The 16633-nt window shown below is 41.1% G+C and overlaps 1 protein-coding gene across 5 annotated transcripts in view; it reads right to left on the bottom strand.

The window, feature by feature from the left end:
* The window catches only part of TULP4 (TUB like protein 4), a 224972-nt gene that overhangs the window by 191102 nt on the left and 17237 nt on the right, over window positions 1-16633 (bottom strand). Inside the window, exon 1 of one of the 5 annotated variants that reach the window (XM_077898524.1) lies at window positions 11214-11312. The exons of 3 other annotated variants lie outside the window; for them this stretch is intronic. The gene's annotated coding sequence lies outside the window, so the exon portion shown is untranslated. Of the gene's footprint in view, window positions 1-1828; window positions 1885-11213; window positions 11313-16633 lie in introns of those variants that run through there. One more of the 5 variants, XM_077898539.1, reaches the window with a different exon arrangement.

Here is a 16633-nt window from a genome sequence, read left to right as displayed (position 1 = left end):
AAAAAGGAAGACTCTCAATCAAACTAGTTAATGCACAAAATTAATGGCTCTATGTATGAGGTACAGGTATGTACTCCATCTCCCTGCCTCCCACTGTTTACCTATGAAATGTTGCCACCTGTCCCTGTCATCCCTTTGGGCTGATGAAAGAATAAAAATCAGGATGGGAAAAAAAAAGACCCATTTAAACTGGTTCTATAAATAAGTAAATTAAGGCAGGGACTTCAATCTAGTAGTCCAAATTCTGAATTACCTCTCTCAGATACTAGTAAAATGCAAGGAAACAAATAAGATTGTTTCTTTCTCTTTTGTCTTTTGTAATATCCTTCACAGAACATTCCCAAGCTGAGGCAGCTCAACCTGGCCCCATATGATGATCCACTTCACTCCCAGTTACTTTACCCAAAGAATTGGGAGCATGAAGGATTCAAAGTGGCTATTTTTTCTCAGATTTAACAGAAGATATTTGTTGCTGCTTCTTTTTAAATAAAGTTTTTTTTAATTTTTATTTATTTATGATAGTCAGAGAGAGAGAGAGAGAGAGAGAGAGAGGCAGAGACATAGGCAGAGGAAGAAGCAGGCTCCATGCACCGGGAGTCCGATGTGGGATTCGATTCCGGGTCTCCAGGATCACGCCCTGGGCCAAAGGCAGGCGCTAAACTGCTGCGCCACCCAGGGATCCCAAATAAAGTATTTTTTAAATAAAAATTAGTTAAACCCATTTACCCATACATTTGTCCATCTACTCATTCACTGAACAAACACTTGACTGCCCTACATCCTAGTCTCTGTGCTAAACAGTGGAGAAACTATGAATATAACACAGCCCTGACTTTCTAATTTAGATGACAAATGACAGTGTTTCTCCCAATTTCAACAGTTAAAATGTGTACTGCACGATAAGAATGTACCTTTCAAATACCATTAGAATGTAAGAATGTCTCTGCAAACCTGAAGATGGCTCAGGGCTTCAAATACAAAATCATATCTTCAATTAATCACCTGACTCTGGCTACTTTCATAAGGACAGCTGGGCTTTCAACTCTGTCCCAAAGCCAGCAGAGATTGAGCCAATAGCTTTCACAGCTACAGAGGCAGTGAGGGCCACCACCTAAGTGGGAAATCAAATTGTCCAGGGGGTTCTTCTATGGTTTTCTCCTTTGGTGTGAAGTGGTTTTTAATCCACTGAAGAATTTCTATTAGAACTCAGTCTTTATAATAAAAATAAAATTTACATTCAGGCAGTCTCTCATTCCAAAATGTTAAGAAAATGGGACTCCTGGTGAAGAAAACAAAGAAAAGATGACTTTAAATAACCAGAGAGGATAAGGTAATAAATGACCAGTGTTTAACAAAAATAAAAAAGTAGGGCACCAGGATGGCTCAGCTGGTTGAGCATTCACCTCTTGGTTTCAGCTCAGGTCAGGATCTCAGGGTCGTGAGATCGAGCCCCATATGGGGCTCCATGCCCAGCAGGGAGTCTGCTTGGGATTCCCTCCCTCCCTCTCCCTCGTCCCCATATGCATGCTCACACACCACCTCTCTCTCAAATATGTCTTAAAAAAAAAAAAAAAAAGCAATACCCTCCCCCGAAAATACAATGGCATAAAAAGCATATTCATTCAATTAGTCTATTTCATAACGTCTCAGGTTTCCTTCCTTTAAATGTATTCATATTAGTCTTGCCACCATGAGACTAATGTTATACTACGGTTCTAATTAAAATTCACACTGAGGCTTGCCTTTCAACAACAAACATCCAAACTGATAAATAAGGAAGGAAAAGAAAAAAGAATATGTAAGAAAAATATGCCATTCTCTTACTTACAGAATTGCCCATTTTGACTCCTTGGTTAGCTGAGAAAGTCAAACTCTTAACACCTACCATGATGCATCTCCTGCCATCCATGTAGTTAATACCACACAATTAGCTTGGTCATAAAGAGGCATTACCTAACATGATTCTAAAATAACAGCCATAGTCTCTTACTTTTTTTTTTTTTTACCTGAATGACTTTTCAGGTGGAGAGTTCACATGCTAAATTCCAAGCCAAGCCAAGAATCAAGTGTTCACAGCTACCTGAGAAGCTCTTGGAAGAAAATGCCCAGGTCTGCAGTATGTCTCAGGAAGAACACAGGAAGGTCCACATCATTCTAAGGGCAGGGGAAGGAGACAGGCAAAGGATACTGCCCCAGTTATACTAGTGTCAAATGACTGGGCTGGGAGAGGGAGATTACCCATTTTCTTTTCTTTTTTATTACAATTATCTGAAGTTAAACATCGATGAAGTCATTTGAGACTAATTCTTTGCACAGTTTAAATAAAACATGTGTTCAAAGATTCCTCACACACATAGAAAAGGTATCATTCACTTAGAATATTACTACCAAACTCTGTATTATTATCTTCCCATGACATTAATATCATAATATACCAGAGAAGGGAAAAGAATGCATCTTTCTATCAGACCTGAGCTAAATCATGGAAAAATATTAAAGCAACTTACACGTAAATTTAATGGTATCTTCTAAAAGTTTCAATGACAGTAGAAATATATCTAAGATTTAAATTCTTAACATTAATTATTTTACATTATCAAAAATCATGTCCAGTCCTCTGTATGCCATTTCCCTCAGACTACCCCAGAGTCTTGTGTAAAGGAAGGGTGAACTCACCCACACAACTCCCTAATACAGATCTGTGATTGATGTCTGAATCTTCTAACAGTGCCCCCACAGAAAGTGGGGCTTCCATAAGAGTGCAATTAGATGTTTAAAAGGGGAAAAAAATCAGGACCAAATAAATACTGGTTGCATCTATTACAAACAAAATAGAGTAGTAAAACAGGTAAAGTGATCAAGAAGAAAAAACTCTGTCAGAACAACTGTTCTTCTAAACCTATGATATAAAAATTTTCTCAAATGAGGCCAGGCAAAAAGTGTTATCAAAGTAACATCTCACTTTTTCCTAGGAGAGACCTAAGCATAGATCTTTAAAATTAAGCACTTCAATCAATTCAATCAACAAAAGCAAAAAACCATCTTTTAGTTCTAATAATAAAAACACCTTTTGGAAAGTACTGGATCATTTACATTCAAAGTAAGGGGTCAAAAAATCTATTTTACTTTTCATTTCCCCACTACACACTCCAAAATATACTATATGAAAACAACCAAAAGAAAAGGTGAGGTGCTGAACTTGGTTCTTTCTTCACAAAGCGGTACTGTCAATATAGCTCACTGTATTATACACCAAGATGGGACACTTTAAGGAGTCTCAAAGGAGCTGTCTCAAAGGAACTGTGAAAACAGACCCTACCGTTCCCCAACACTGCATCTAAAATAAATATAGTGCAGCTCACCTGACTATCAACAGATTTAAGATCCTTTAAAGCTCTGTCACTCCATGCCAGGAATGATAAATTTAGCACTAAAGGAAGGGAGCCCAAACCTGCCTCCACATCTTGCTGAGAAGACCCAACAGCAAGAAGGGCCCCCGTTTCAAAGGAAGCGGAGAGAGATGCAGGAATCAGGTGACAGAGGTGACAGGATGGTCTGAGTGAGGAAAGCAGAACTCAAGCTTGAAATTGCCCAGAAAGACCGCCAAGATTACTGCTTCCAGAAAAAGAAAAGAAAGGATATTCCTGGTGCCCACATGAAGAAGCGAGTGCTTTCAGGATCTCTGCATTGCTGAAATATACTCTCCACAGCCTGGGAATCATTCTAAGGTATCCTGGCATAAGGTCTGATGTTCAGGGTACAAAGTGACAGCTTTCACAAAAAAGCCAAAACCACTCTGCAGGCCACCAGAAAGAGTAACCAGGCCTAGTGTGACACTAGAAGTGAGATCCTATGCAACCCACACTGAGCTGTCCCACAGAGGACAGGTGGAGGCCAGCTGTTGTTCCTGCCACAGTAGCCAAGGCCAGTCCTTGCTTCTGGGGGCCCTAGCACAAACTTCCCCAATTAATCCATACACTACATGGTTAAAATCTGTTTGTCGGTGGACTGTTCAGAACTTTAAGAAGTTCTAAAAGAGGCAATGCCTTAAGTACTATCACTGCTACACAGGTTAGTCCATAAATGCATTTGAACCCACAATGTACTGGAGTCATAACACCACCAGTACTTTCTCCAACAATATACTCTTTTTTTTTTTCCAATAATATACTCTTTATAGTCTATGAAGAATCTCATTTCTCTGACCTCCCCAACTGAGGGGTGGTTAAAGGTGACATTCGGAACCAGGAAATGCCAGGCAAACAAAAGTGCTGCTTAACACCCATTGTTTTCCAGTTATTCCAAATTTAAGAAGAGTAAACACTTGGGAAGGGTATCCTAGGGCAGGAGTACTGCCAAGATGGGACCATCTGTGCTGGCTTGCTGTTACCTGTCTAAATCATGAGCTTGGGACCAGAGAACAGTTGAAGCAGTCATTAACTAGGGTCATGTTTACCCTTCCATTGTCAACTAAGAACATACTGTTTCTGTTGCTTTAGAAGAAAGGTCTCCCTAGTTCATTACAGTCATTATTTCTGCTCAGTAAGAGATAATGTGCTTCAATTGGAAAAGTATGTGCGAATGCCACACTCCTACATCTCCTAGCAGGGGCCCATCCGCATTCAATACTTTCACAGACAGAGAATGACAGTTCTTTGGAAGTCACAGGGTCTTAAATAAGCTGACAATTTATTGTCCTCCACAACAGAACTACAAACAAGATGTTAATTTCCTAACAGTTATTGCCTGTTTATTAAAATTAGCCCAAATCCCATCTTTTTGCTTACTCCAGGGATGTGCATAAGGCACATTTCCTTGAACTTCATTCTGAGAGAATTAGTACTGAGAAAAGTAAAAGTAAAACTTGCCATTAAAGTACTTGTATAGCTAAGGTGGTTCCCGAAGAACACTAGGGACAGTGACACAGAGCACAGAGGGATGCGGCACAGTGGTGGGTGGGTGAGGACGGGGGAAGGGCATAAAGAGAAAGATACAGGGATGCCTGGATGGCTCAGCGACTGAGCACCTGCCTTCGGCCTAGGGCATGATCCTGGAGCCCCAGGATCAAGTCCCGTGTCAGGCTCCCTACATGGAGCCTGCTTCTCTCTCTGCCTGTGTCTCTGCCATTCTCTCTGTCTCTCATGAATAAATAATAAATAGAAATCTTAAAAAAAAAAAGTTCATCCCTTCTAAAAAAAAAAAAAAAAAAAAGAGAGAGACAGAGAGCTACAGAGGGACGCCTGGGTGGCTCAGCAGCTTAGAGCAGTTTGGCACCTGCCTTCAGCCCAGAGCGTGATCCTGGAGACCCCGGATCGAGTCCCACTTCGGGCTCCCTGCGGGATCAAATCCCACATCGGGCTCTCCACAGCCTGCTTCTCTCTCTGCCTGTGTCTCTGCCTCTCTCTCGAATAAATAAATAAAACCTTCTTTTAAAAAAGAGAGAGCTACAGAACATTGTGACTGTGACTATCCAAATGTCTTGACTTGGCGCTCGATTTGTAAATCAATATCAGGAGAAACAGAGCTGGTGACAGATTGGGATCTCAAAGGTCACCTTATCCAATGGTGTCCATTGGTAGGGACATGGCCAAACACTGGGAGGCTCTTCAATATGGGTGAGAGCACCCCTGCCCACAAAAATGCCAGCGCCATCAAGCTTGGCAGCAGTGGTCTCCCAAGGGCCAAGTTCTGCGGTGCATGAAGAAGATGGGTAACAGTAAGAGTGAAGTAACAGAAATTGCAGATGTAAATGTCCTGGGACTCTTGCAGATTGGGTGCCCCAGAAGAGGTAGAACTGCACAAGCATTCTACGAGGATTCTACAGAGGATTCAACCCTTTTGATTTTTTTTAAATTTTTATTTATTTATGATGGTCACACAGAGAGAGAGAGAGAGAGAGAGAGAGAGAGAGAGAGGCAGAGACATAGGCAGAGGGAGAAGCAGGCTCCATGCACCGGGAGCCTGACGTGGGATTCGATCCTGGGTCTCCAGGATCACGCCCTGGGCCAAAGGCAGGCACCAAACCGCTGCGCCACCCAGGGATCCCTACCCTTTTGAAAATTAGAACACATTTTCTGAAAAAGTTAGGGAAAAATTAGCTTTCTATTGTGGCCTAAAATTTAACCCATATTTACTTCTTTCAACAAGTATTTATTGAGCTCTAGTTATCCAGGAACTTGTAGTCTAACAGCAAGAGGGAAGAGACACATAAAGTTCTCGCCTGGGTGGTGAGGGCTGCACAAAGGAGAAAGCAGAGCCTTACAAGGGGTGGTACAGAAGGTCCTCTGAGGAGGGACAGCAACACAGACCAAAGAAGTGACACAGCCAGGGTGTGCCAGGGTGAAGAGGCAGGGAAGACTGGCACACACAAGGACATGAAAAAAGACCAGGTGACCACAGAGCAGAAAGCGAGGGGACAGGATAAAGTTTGGGGAGGCCTCGTCGGCCCCAGAAGGGATCTCATCTCTGACTGCAGTGGGAAGTGTCTGAACAGTGCTAAGCAGTGGACTGGAATGTTCTGATTTCCATGTCAGGACTGGCACTGCTGGATGGGGTCAGAGGGGAAGTGGAAGGAGAAGCAGGAGGCTGCAGTGATCCAGGGCCGAGGTGAAGGACCTGAGCGAAACTGCCCTCTCATCAGAGGAGAAGAGATCATCCTGGCACTGTGTTGTGGAGTCAAAATCGACAGAACTTCTGAGGAACCAGATGCAGGGGAGGAAACAGAGGAGTGGCCACCTCATGTGTGCACAGTGTGTGTGCACAGTGTGTGCACCATGTGTGATGACGCTAAAATGCAGTCTCTACCGAGATTGTATTCCCAGCTCCACCACTTCCTGGCCAAGGGACCCTGAGTGCTGTGGGCAGTAACTCTGTCTCTGCTTCAGTTTCTGACACTATTAATCAGGGAGAGTAACAGAATCTACCTAGGATTTGCTGTGAGAATTCAATGAGGTGGTATTTAGAACATACTTACTACAGTGCCTGGTAGACACCAGGAGCTATATAATCTATTCTTACCATTACCATCATCTACCTCACGGCACTGTTATTAGAACTAAATAGACTGAGTCAATTCATGTAATGCCTTTAAGGAAGTGCCTGGCCCATAATACTCTCAATAAATGTCAGCCCTTATTGCTATCATCACAAATGATTCCCAATTGGTGGTGGCAATGATTGAGGCGAAGAACAGAACGGGGAGGGGGCTGCTCAGAAAAGGTCCAGAGGGCCTATGGAAGAGGTTGTGTTTGGTGTGCTTTTAAGTCTGCAGTGTCCATGAGGCATCCAAATATCGAGGTCAAGCAAGCTGGACATCTGAATCTTAACCTCAGAGGGCAAGTCTGGACTAGAGATACTAACCCAAGAGTGATTCACACGAAGAGGAGTTTACAGAAAATGATGAGCTTGGTGAGGGAGAAAATTAAGGTGAGGAGACAGAGTCTAGCGGTGAATCCTATGGCATTCCCAACATCCCAAGTCAGGTGAAGGTAAAGGAGGCAGCAGAGGACACTGACAAAGAACAGTGCAGAGGAGGAGAAAAGCCAATAGGGAGTGGGCTCCTAAGAATACTACCTTCCTAAAGGATGATCACACTGGAAGTAGCCACATGGATCTTAACAAGAGCATCTTTAACGTCTTACATATTCACTTCAGCTTTACCTAACTTTCGTTTACAACACTACGAAAGAACATGTGCTTCAAGAGCGATGTGCAGTGGGGGAAACTCTGACCTGCGAGTCAAGAGACCAAAGTCCGTGCTCCAGTGAGGTCGTGGGTAAGTCCCCCAACAGAAAGGGCATTCATTCATTCCTCCACAGGTAAAATGACAAGGTTCGACCAGGTTCCCAAACACAGGTCACGGGCTCCCTATGTGTCTAAAACCCAATAATCAATGCCCATAGCTATTTTTTCAATATTTAAAACATGTACTGATCGTTGCTTAACCTTTTAGCTAAGATCAAGTGTAAAATGTGCTGAGAACTACACATTCACCTCAGGTAAAGTCACACAAACAAAAAACTGGCACACTTCTGTTTCTGGTTGAAATTATAACTAAGTGTAGTAACACTTGTAAAGCTGGGAAGTAGTCATGGTTAAGAAGGGAGACTCTGGAGTCTGAATGCCTGACTTCAAATGCTCGCTCCATCACTTACAACTCACTGCCTGTATGCTGTTTAACAACACAAGGTCTCAGTTTCCCCCTCTGTGAAATGGGGATTGTAACAGTGCCTATCTCATAGAGTAGAGGAAGGTTTTAATTCATTAGTCCATGAAACATCTCAGCAGGAACTCTCTGCTGGCCCTCCTCCCTCTTGACTGTTCTTTGTTAATCTCCTCTGCTGGCTCCTCCACCCTAGCCTAACCTGGAATGTGGGGGCTCCATAGGGCTCACCACCACCAGATCCTCTTCTCCATCTCTATCCTCTCCCTCGCTGGGCTCATCATGAAACATACAATTACGCACTGAACAAACAGGAATTGTTAATGCCATTATCCTATACTAAACAAAAGATATTAGCTATTAATAAGATCACATTTCTGGGGGCAATGAAGAAAAATAATAAAAAGAATATGATGGTGAAAATGTGGGTGATCATTGGTAACTCCAGACTCAAAAATTCTTCTTATAGATGCCTGAGACCCATTTGCCATCCTATTGCAGGAAACTCGGCACCTCAATTAAAATCTAGCAGGTAAGGCTTTACTCCCTACTAGACAATATAACTTCCATGAGGTCAGCATTACACATCTGATTTACTGACAGCATATGATCAGTGACTGGTGAACAAGTCCCTTGGTACTTACACTTACCCCCGAACTCCTAAATTCCATTCCTGAATTTCTAATTTGGAAATTAAAGATTCTAAAATTTTTTTGTAAACACTTTTAAAGGTTCCCTTGCACAGGATCCCTGGGTGGCTCAGCAGTTTAGCGCCTGCCTTCGGCCCAGGGCGTGATCCTGGAGTCCCGGGACTGAGTCCCACGTTGGGCTCCCTGCATGGAGCCTGCTTCTCCCTCTGCCTGTGCCTCTGCCTCTCACTCTCTCTGTCTCTCTGTCTCTCATGAATAAATAAATAAAATCTTAAAAAAAAAAAAAAAAAAAAAGGTTCCCCTGCATGAGTGCCCTGCAAGTGCTTCTAAGATCCTACACCACCTGCTTTCCCCCACCCCCAACCCTTTGTTTCACCTCAAGCCAAATTCTACAGATTTTCACATGGAGCTTTCTAAAAAGTTTCTCTGGCACAGATTCATTCTCAGTGCTTTCTAACTTTAAAACCCAACTTCTGAGATCCTTGGGTGGCTCAGCGGTTTAGCGCCTGACTTCGGCCCAGGGCATGATCCTGGAGTCCTGGGATCAAGTCCCACATTGGGCTCCCTGTATGGAGCCTGCTTCTCCCTCTGCCTGTGTCTCTGCCTCTCTCTCTGTCTCTCATGAATGAATGAATGAATGAATGAATGAATGAATAAATAAATAAATAATCTTTAAAAATAAATAAATAAAACCCAAATTTTCAGAACATTTTACTTTACTTTGGGAAGATAATCATACCTGAATCAAAGCTTTCAAAATTTCTAAAGAGCAAAAAAACCAAACCAAAACAAAAAACCCACAAACTCTGAACTACAAAAGACAAAGCATATATGAAACATTTCAGTGCCTTTCCTCCTCTTAAATGACTCGTGACACAATCCTGAGGAAACAGGACCAAAATAGCTACCCATCTGACTAGATTTCAAATGTTTTCTTGATTACCACATGATAAGCAACAATTGATAACAAAACAAAACAGGACAGAGGAGAGACTACCGAAAAACTGCTTATATTAAATAAACCTATTACATTTTGTGTTTACCAGAAGGTATATAAACGGAGACAAAAGTGAAGGTAGCTCCAAAAGCTGCCATATGTAAGCACCATGAAGGCTGGGGTAAATTAGCTCTAATTCATGAGACATTTCATCAGTGAAGGACCCAGATTTTCAGGAAGAAATTCTGAAAGCTTAGGAAGACATTAAAAAAAAAAAAAAAAAAAAAAAGGCAAGCATCAAATCAATAGATGATATATGCTAATTTTAGCTGCAGGAGACCAAAGTGAAGTGTGAAATGAGGAAAACAGCCAAGGGTCACTCGTGCAAGAAATGTCCACTGAGTGCCCAGCACAGGCTCAGGCACAGGGCTGCAGACTAGCGTTTTGGAGCTCCTTGCAGGGTGGGAGAAGACGGAAGAAACATAAACTTCAGTACTATCAGATAAATTCTCTCATCAATGGCCAACAGAGTGCTCTTGGGCAGAGCTAACGGAATCTTGATTAAATGACTGGCCCTTGACAACACAAAGCCAGTGAAAGATCTTATGAAGACTGTGCAACAGCAAAGCAAAAAACAGAGCTCAAACTTCGGCAAAACCCACACAAATTTACTGACAAAAACTATACTGACAACAATGTCCCAACAATGACATGGAAGCAACCCAAGTGTCTATACACACACACACACACACACACACACACACACACACACAGGAATATTATTCAGCCTTAAAAAAGAATGAAATTCTGACCTGTGTTACAATACAGATACACCCCGAAGGGCATTGTGCTAAGTGAAATAGGCCAGTCACAAAAAGACAAATACCGTATGATTCCACTTAACTGAGATACTTAGTGTAGTCAAAATCATAAGAGTGATGGCTGACCGAGGTTTGGCGGGCGTTGAGGGTGATAACTCTTTAATTGGTATAGAGTTTCAGTTTTACAAAATGAAAACCGTGATGAAGATGGATGATATGATGGTTGCACAACCTTATGAATGTATTTAATGCCACTGACCTGTACATTTAAATATGATTAAGATGATAAATTCCATGTTATGTATATTTTACAAAAAATTTTAATATTCCAATAATGAAGACATTATAATAATCTAAAACAAAGTTAAATCAGGATTCTGCAGATACAATAGAAGGCTCAGATCTGGGTGGCAATTTCAAGAGAAAATAAATGAAATTATACTGCCAAGGTAAGGAAAAAGCCTTAATGGTGTGCATTAGAATTAGAGTATTCAATCAATATCAATGCTCTGTATTTGAGACTTGCTATCTAACTTCATAATTATTAGCCTTTTCAAAATCCCAGATTTTTCTTTTTCAACCTATGTCTTTCCACATATAAACAAGAGAATAGGCTTTAGGAATACAGAATAAAGAAGACAAACCCTTCAAGACCATGATGGTAGTTTGGTGGCAGCGGTCAGGCTGCCAGGGTGTGCAGGCTGGGTCAAACTCCTGAGCTGGTGACTTTTCGTGCAAGTTTCCTATGAAGCAGGATAGTTGGGAGGATTAAGTAAATATATGGAAAGAACTTGAAATACCTACCTATCTGGCACGTAATTATAACTGATAAATGTTAGACACTCCTGTTACAATTTTATTTCTATTCTATCCATTAAGCAACTTTTAAAATCTGAAGTAAACTATTAAAATAATATGTTAAAACAATCATCATTCACCCTGATTCAACTTAAAAATTAAGAGACAAAATATTATGGAGGGGAGGTAAATTTATCTCTAATTAAAATTAAAGTCTACCGAAATCTTTTTGACAATTCCTACAGAATGGCCTTAACATGCTGATGAACCGCTGTGGAGGGAGGACGCGTCGAGCAACTAACTGGTGACTTCTACGCTACTAAGGACCCACTTTTCATCTTTCTCCACATTCACCTTCTCCCTGTGAGACAGGAAAATGCCCATTTTACAAATAACTAAACCAAGGCTCAAAGAGTTTAAGTGAAGCTTATCAAAATTCCCCAGGCTGTTAATGACAGAGTTAAGATCTGATATCTGACTCCAAGCCCATCTTTTTCCACCAAACTGTGCTGCTAGGATTAACAACAGTAATTTCCATTCTACAGCCGTGTTGCTTTGCAATACAGAGGGCAAGTTGTGTATAATTATTTGATGAGAACTACACAATGTATGAAGCTAGGCCAACTCTGCCCGTTCTCATGGACTCTAGAATTTCTAGAGGAAATAATAAATGACCAAACCCAGATTTAATGTTAAAATGACAGAACCATAGATTAGGAAGAGACTTCCCAATATTCTAGTTACTCAACACTGGTGAGGATATGGAGAAGGCACACACTCCAATTCTAGCCCATCTTTCCAAAAAGCAGTTTGGTAATAGGCAAAAAGTAAGTAAAGCCCACAGTGCTAAAGGCACTGGCTAAGGAGAGGAGTAAGCCAAAGATGTTCACCAACAGTACTACTTGACATAACTCTAGATATTCCAGGAAGTGCATTATGACAGGAAAAAAGAAAGAAGTCACATAAAAAAGCAAAGAGCCAAAGTCATCCTTATTTGTAAATATTTTTCCATCTGGAAAACCCAACAGAATTGAATGAAATTAGTACTATTAAGAGAATTCAGTACAATGGGAAAAAACACACACACACACAAGAATAAGTGACACAAAAAACCATCTGTAGTAAACTGAGGAATTTCTAAAAGGTCAGACTCCTAGAAAAGTACCAAAGGGCCTTACGCAGGCTGGGCAAAGGCAAACACACCTCTTCCCGCTGAAGGGATTTAGGGAACAGCCATCCACCCCAGGCCAGTGAGGGAAATGGGAATTTGACTGGGCAGGCCGGCCTGTACAGCCTCCACAGCAGGGGCACAACACTTAGGGTAACCCTGGACCCCTACAGCAGCGGGCTGGCCTGCAAGGCCTAGCACTGCAGAAGCAAGAACTCAAAATGAAGAACCCTCTTCTGGCCTCTTAGGGTCTACACTCCCCCTCAGTCTAACTAACAACAGGCTAAGAAGCAGAGAAGCCTGCCCTTTCCTCTGTGTGAAGCTAGGATGGCTTCTCCTATCACTCCGTGGCTTTGGTTTTCTGTTTGACATGCCAACCTGGACGCAAGATTTTTGAGGGCAAGACTCCCACCTCTCATCATAGTTCTGTGTTCACAGACATGCCAGTGATCGATAACAATGAAAACAGGAAGAGATACCAATTTTTCCCTGGAGGAACCACTAGGTCTTGTAACAATTATACTCTCAGCATTGTAACTGTATCGTTCTTGAAGACTGGTATGATCGTTCATCAGCCCAGACCCTTTGTGAATACTGTCTAGAATCAGTTCTACTAGTGAAACATCAGTCATTGCTGGCATCTGTAAACCACTGCATTCTGCTCCCACTGAGGCAACACTGAGTTAAGAATTCTTTAGATGGTCCTTCCTCACTAAACAAACTAAGGCATATTTATGTAAAATGCAGAATAATGCATTCTATTTAGCACACATCTAAATTCTCGTCATCTAAAAGTTCAGCCTAAATTTGAACTGAGTAAAGAGCGAACATGAGCATGAGTGTTAGTATAATCCATTCAAAAGAAAAAACCCGGAAGGATTAAAAAAATAGACAATATTTATCACATCTTTATTTTTTAAAGATTTTATTTATTTATTTATTTATTTATTTATTTATTTATTTATTTTATTTATTTATTTTTAAGACAGAGGGGGAGAGAGAGAGCACAAGTGGGAAGGGGGTCAGAGGGAGAGGGAAATGCGGGGCTTGGTCTCAGAACCCTGAGATCATGGTCCATGTCGAAGGCAGACACTTAACCCACTGAGCCACCCAGGTGCCCCACATCTTTATTTTAAACCAGTCCCAAATTAGAAACAATACAAACACTCCGTAATAGCCAAACACTGAAGTATCATTTATATGCTTGACAGAGTATCAGTCTTCAAAAAAGTATAATTACCCAAGTGTCCATCAACAGATGAATGAATAAACAAAGTGTGCCATATACATGCAATGAAATATCAGCCTTAAAAAGGAAGGAAACTCTGACACATGCTCCAACATGGATGAACTTTGAAGACCTAAGTGAAATAAGCCAGTCATAAAAAAAAAGACATTTGGTGTGCAATTCCATTTATATGAGGCATCTAGAGTAATCGAGCTCATAGACACAGAAAGTACAATGGTGGCTGCCAGGGGCGGGAGTGGGAGGGGAAGGGGGAATTATTGTTTAACAGGCACAGAGCTTCAGCTCTGAAAGACAAAAAGAGTTCTGGGAGATGGATGGTGATGATGGCAGTTGCAAAACAATGTGAATGTCCTTACAGCCAATGAACTGTATGCTTTAAAACAGTTAAAATGATACATTTCATTTTATATATATCACAATAAAACAGTATAATTATGAAGAACATAGAAACATGAAAAATACTTAAGCCATGTTAAATTTTAAAAAGCACACAAAACAATTTTTTTTAAAAAGATTTATTTGAGAGAGGGAGCACACAAAGGCAGGAAAGATAGAGGGAGAGGTGAGAGACTCTCAAGCAGACTCCCTGCTGAGCATGGAGCCCAACACAGGGCTTGATCTCAAGACCCTGAGATCACAACCTGAACAGAAACCAAGCATCAGTTGCTCAACTGAATGCACCACCCAGGAACCCCAAAGGTATCTGTAGTCTTGATTAAAAATATGAAAAAAATATATATATGAGAATAGGATTCAAAAGTAAGCTCTGGTGAAGAGCTGTAATACTGGTGGAGAGTAGGGGATTTTCCTCCATTGTACTATAATATTTTACTGGGGTTTTTTTTATGCTTAAACTTCTAAAAACATCAAAAACCAGCATAGTAGATAGAATACCAAGAGAGCAAAGCCACAGTGTCTGTAACCACAAAGTTCCCTCATCCGTTTACTCCTTTTCCATTCACCCAATCCTAAATTCAGGACAAAACAAAAAGGTTTTATAGAGTGCTTAATACCTAGGGGATGGGCAATGACCTAAGAACTGGTAGGTAGCTCTGGGTGCACAGAAAGGATTTAATTTTCGTCAGTTTCCTTCTTATTTTCATTTTAAAGTTTAAGAAAAAAGCCAGTATTTGCCTTTCTTGAGCCAAAATTTTCTATCAACATAACTTCCTTCTTAGTCGTTACTTTTAAGCTATCTCAACTCTTTTGTGGGAGAAGTCGAGTCTAAAAAAGTAAATTACGTTCTCATCAAGTAAAATCTCTTGTAAGCTGGACAGGCAAGGACATGAGATGGAAAAGAACCAGGCCAGGAATCAAGCAATCAGAAGAGAGGATCTGGTCGGCTCCGTTGGCTAGTGGCTGGGAGGCCTCAAGTGGTGCACAACTTCTCCAAACTCAAGTGTCCCATCTGTATACACGCAGACTATTGCTCCACGCTTCATCAACAAATACGGATCAAAAGTGACATTCATAAAAATGCTCTGAAGAATGTAACATGCTTTGTCAACTAAAAGGTGATGCCTTGTCAAATTCACCATATTAACTTGATCTTCTGTGCTGCCAGGTACTACATGAAATTAGTCTTTTCATAGTCTTTTCTGTTTTTACATTATTACTTCTAACTTGTCATTTTGAAGACACCGAGTCTCCCTAGCCCTCAGAGTTCCCTGGCTCTGCATTTTTGATGAGAGAAGTACAGCTCAAGGCTTTCTATTTAAGATCTGACATTTCAGGGGCATCCCCCATAGCGTGTGGAAAGAAGCCCACAGAAGAGCAGAGAGGTCAGGTGAGATAAAGGGCTTCCCACGACCTACATGTAACACTCTCAATTTTCATTCAATAGCAGGGCTCTTCCAGGACTATTTTAGAATAGCACTTGGCTTTTAAATCCTTTAAAGCAGTAATAAATGTTTCCTACCCTTTTGAAGGTAGGAAATTCAGCAGAGGAAGAGGCATGTAAGAGCAGCCATCCAGAGGGTGGTCTTCCATTGTAGCCATGTTTATTCAGTGCTAATCATGCCCTCCCCCCTCAACTCCAGTAACATGGCATACACACACCCCACATGTTCTGGGGAGAGAAAGCTGAGTTTTAATCTGATGTATACTATAACCCAAATGGGTTAAAAAAATCACTTTTACAACGATGTGCAAACAAAGTAGATCGTGCACATTTGGGAAGATGATAAACCAACAGGTTTATAAATTACCAAATTCTCAAATGACACTAATTTCCAAAACTATCAGGCCACTCTTCTTTACTTTGCAATCACTAAGTGATACTGTCAAATCTCTTTGGATTATTACACATAGGTTCACAACTCACACAGAATACTGAATCCCAAGCAGCCTGGGTGGCTTAGCGGTTTAGCGCTGCCTTCAGCCTAGGGTCTATGGATCCAGTCCCGCGTCAGACTCTCTGTGTGGAGCCTGTTTCTCCTTCTGCCTGTGTCTGTGCCTGTGTGTGTGTGTGTGTGTCTTTCATGAGTAAATAAATAAAATCTTTAGAAAAAAAAAAAGAAGAAGAATACTGAATCCTAATTCAATTCCAACTCACAGAGGGTTCTCGAATTCGTATATGGAATCTATGTAACCAGACAACTAAAAATAGGACAACCTCAGAAATCAGTGGAGTGCATGACCTTCCAATGACCTGGAGACCCCAACAATATAATGACTGTAAGGATGAACAATCCACTGATACTTTTTTTTTAATTCCAGTGTAGTTAATATACAGTGTTATATTAGTTTCAGGTGTACAATATAGAGATTCGACACTTCTAAAGATCACCCTCATACATCTTGATTTAAGTGAATATGATGCAGGAAGATTCAAATTCACAAAGTTAAAC

Source organism: Canis aureus, chromosome 1 (assembly GCF_053574225.1).
Source record: "Canis aureus isolate CA01 chromosome 1, VMU_Caureus_v.1.0, whole genome shotgun sequence".
Taxonomy (NCBI): domain Eukaryota; kingdom Metazoa; phylum Chordata; class Mammalia; order Carnivora; family Canidae; genus Canis; species Canis aureus.
This window is presented reverse-complemented; position numbering and strand designations above follow the sequence as displayed.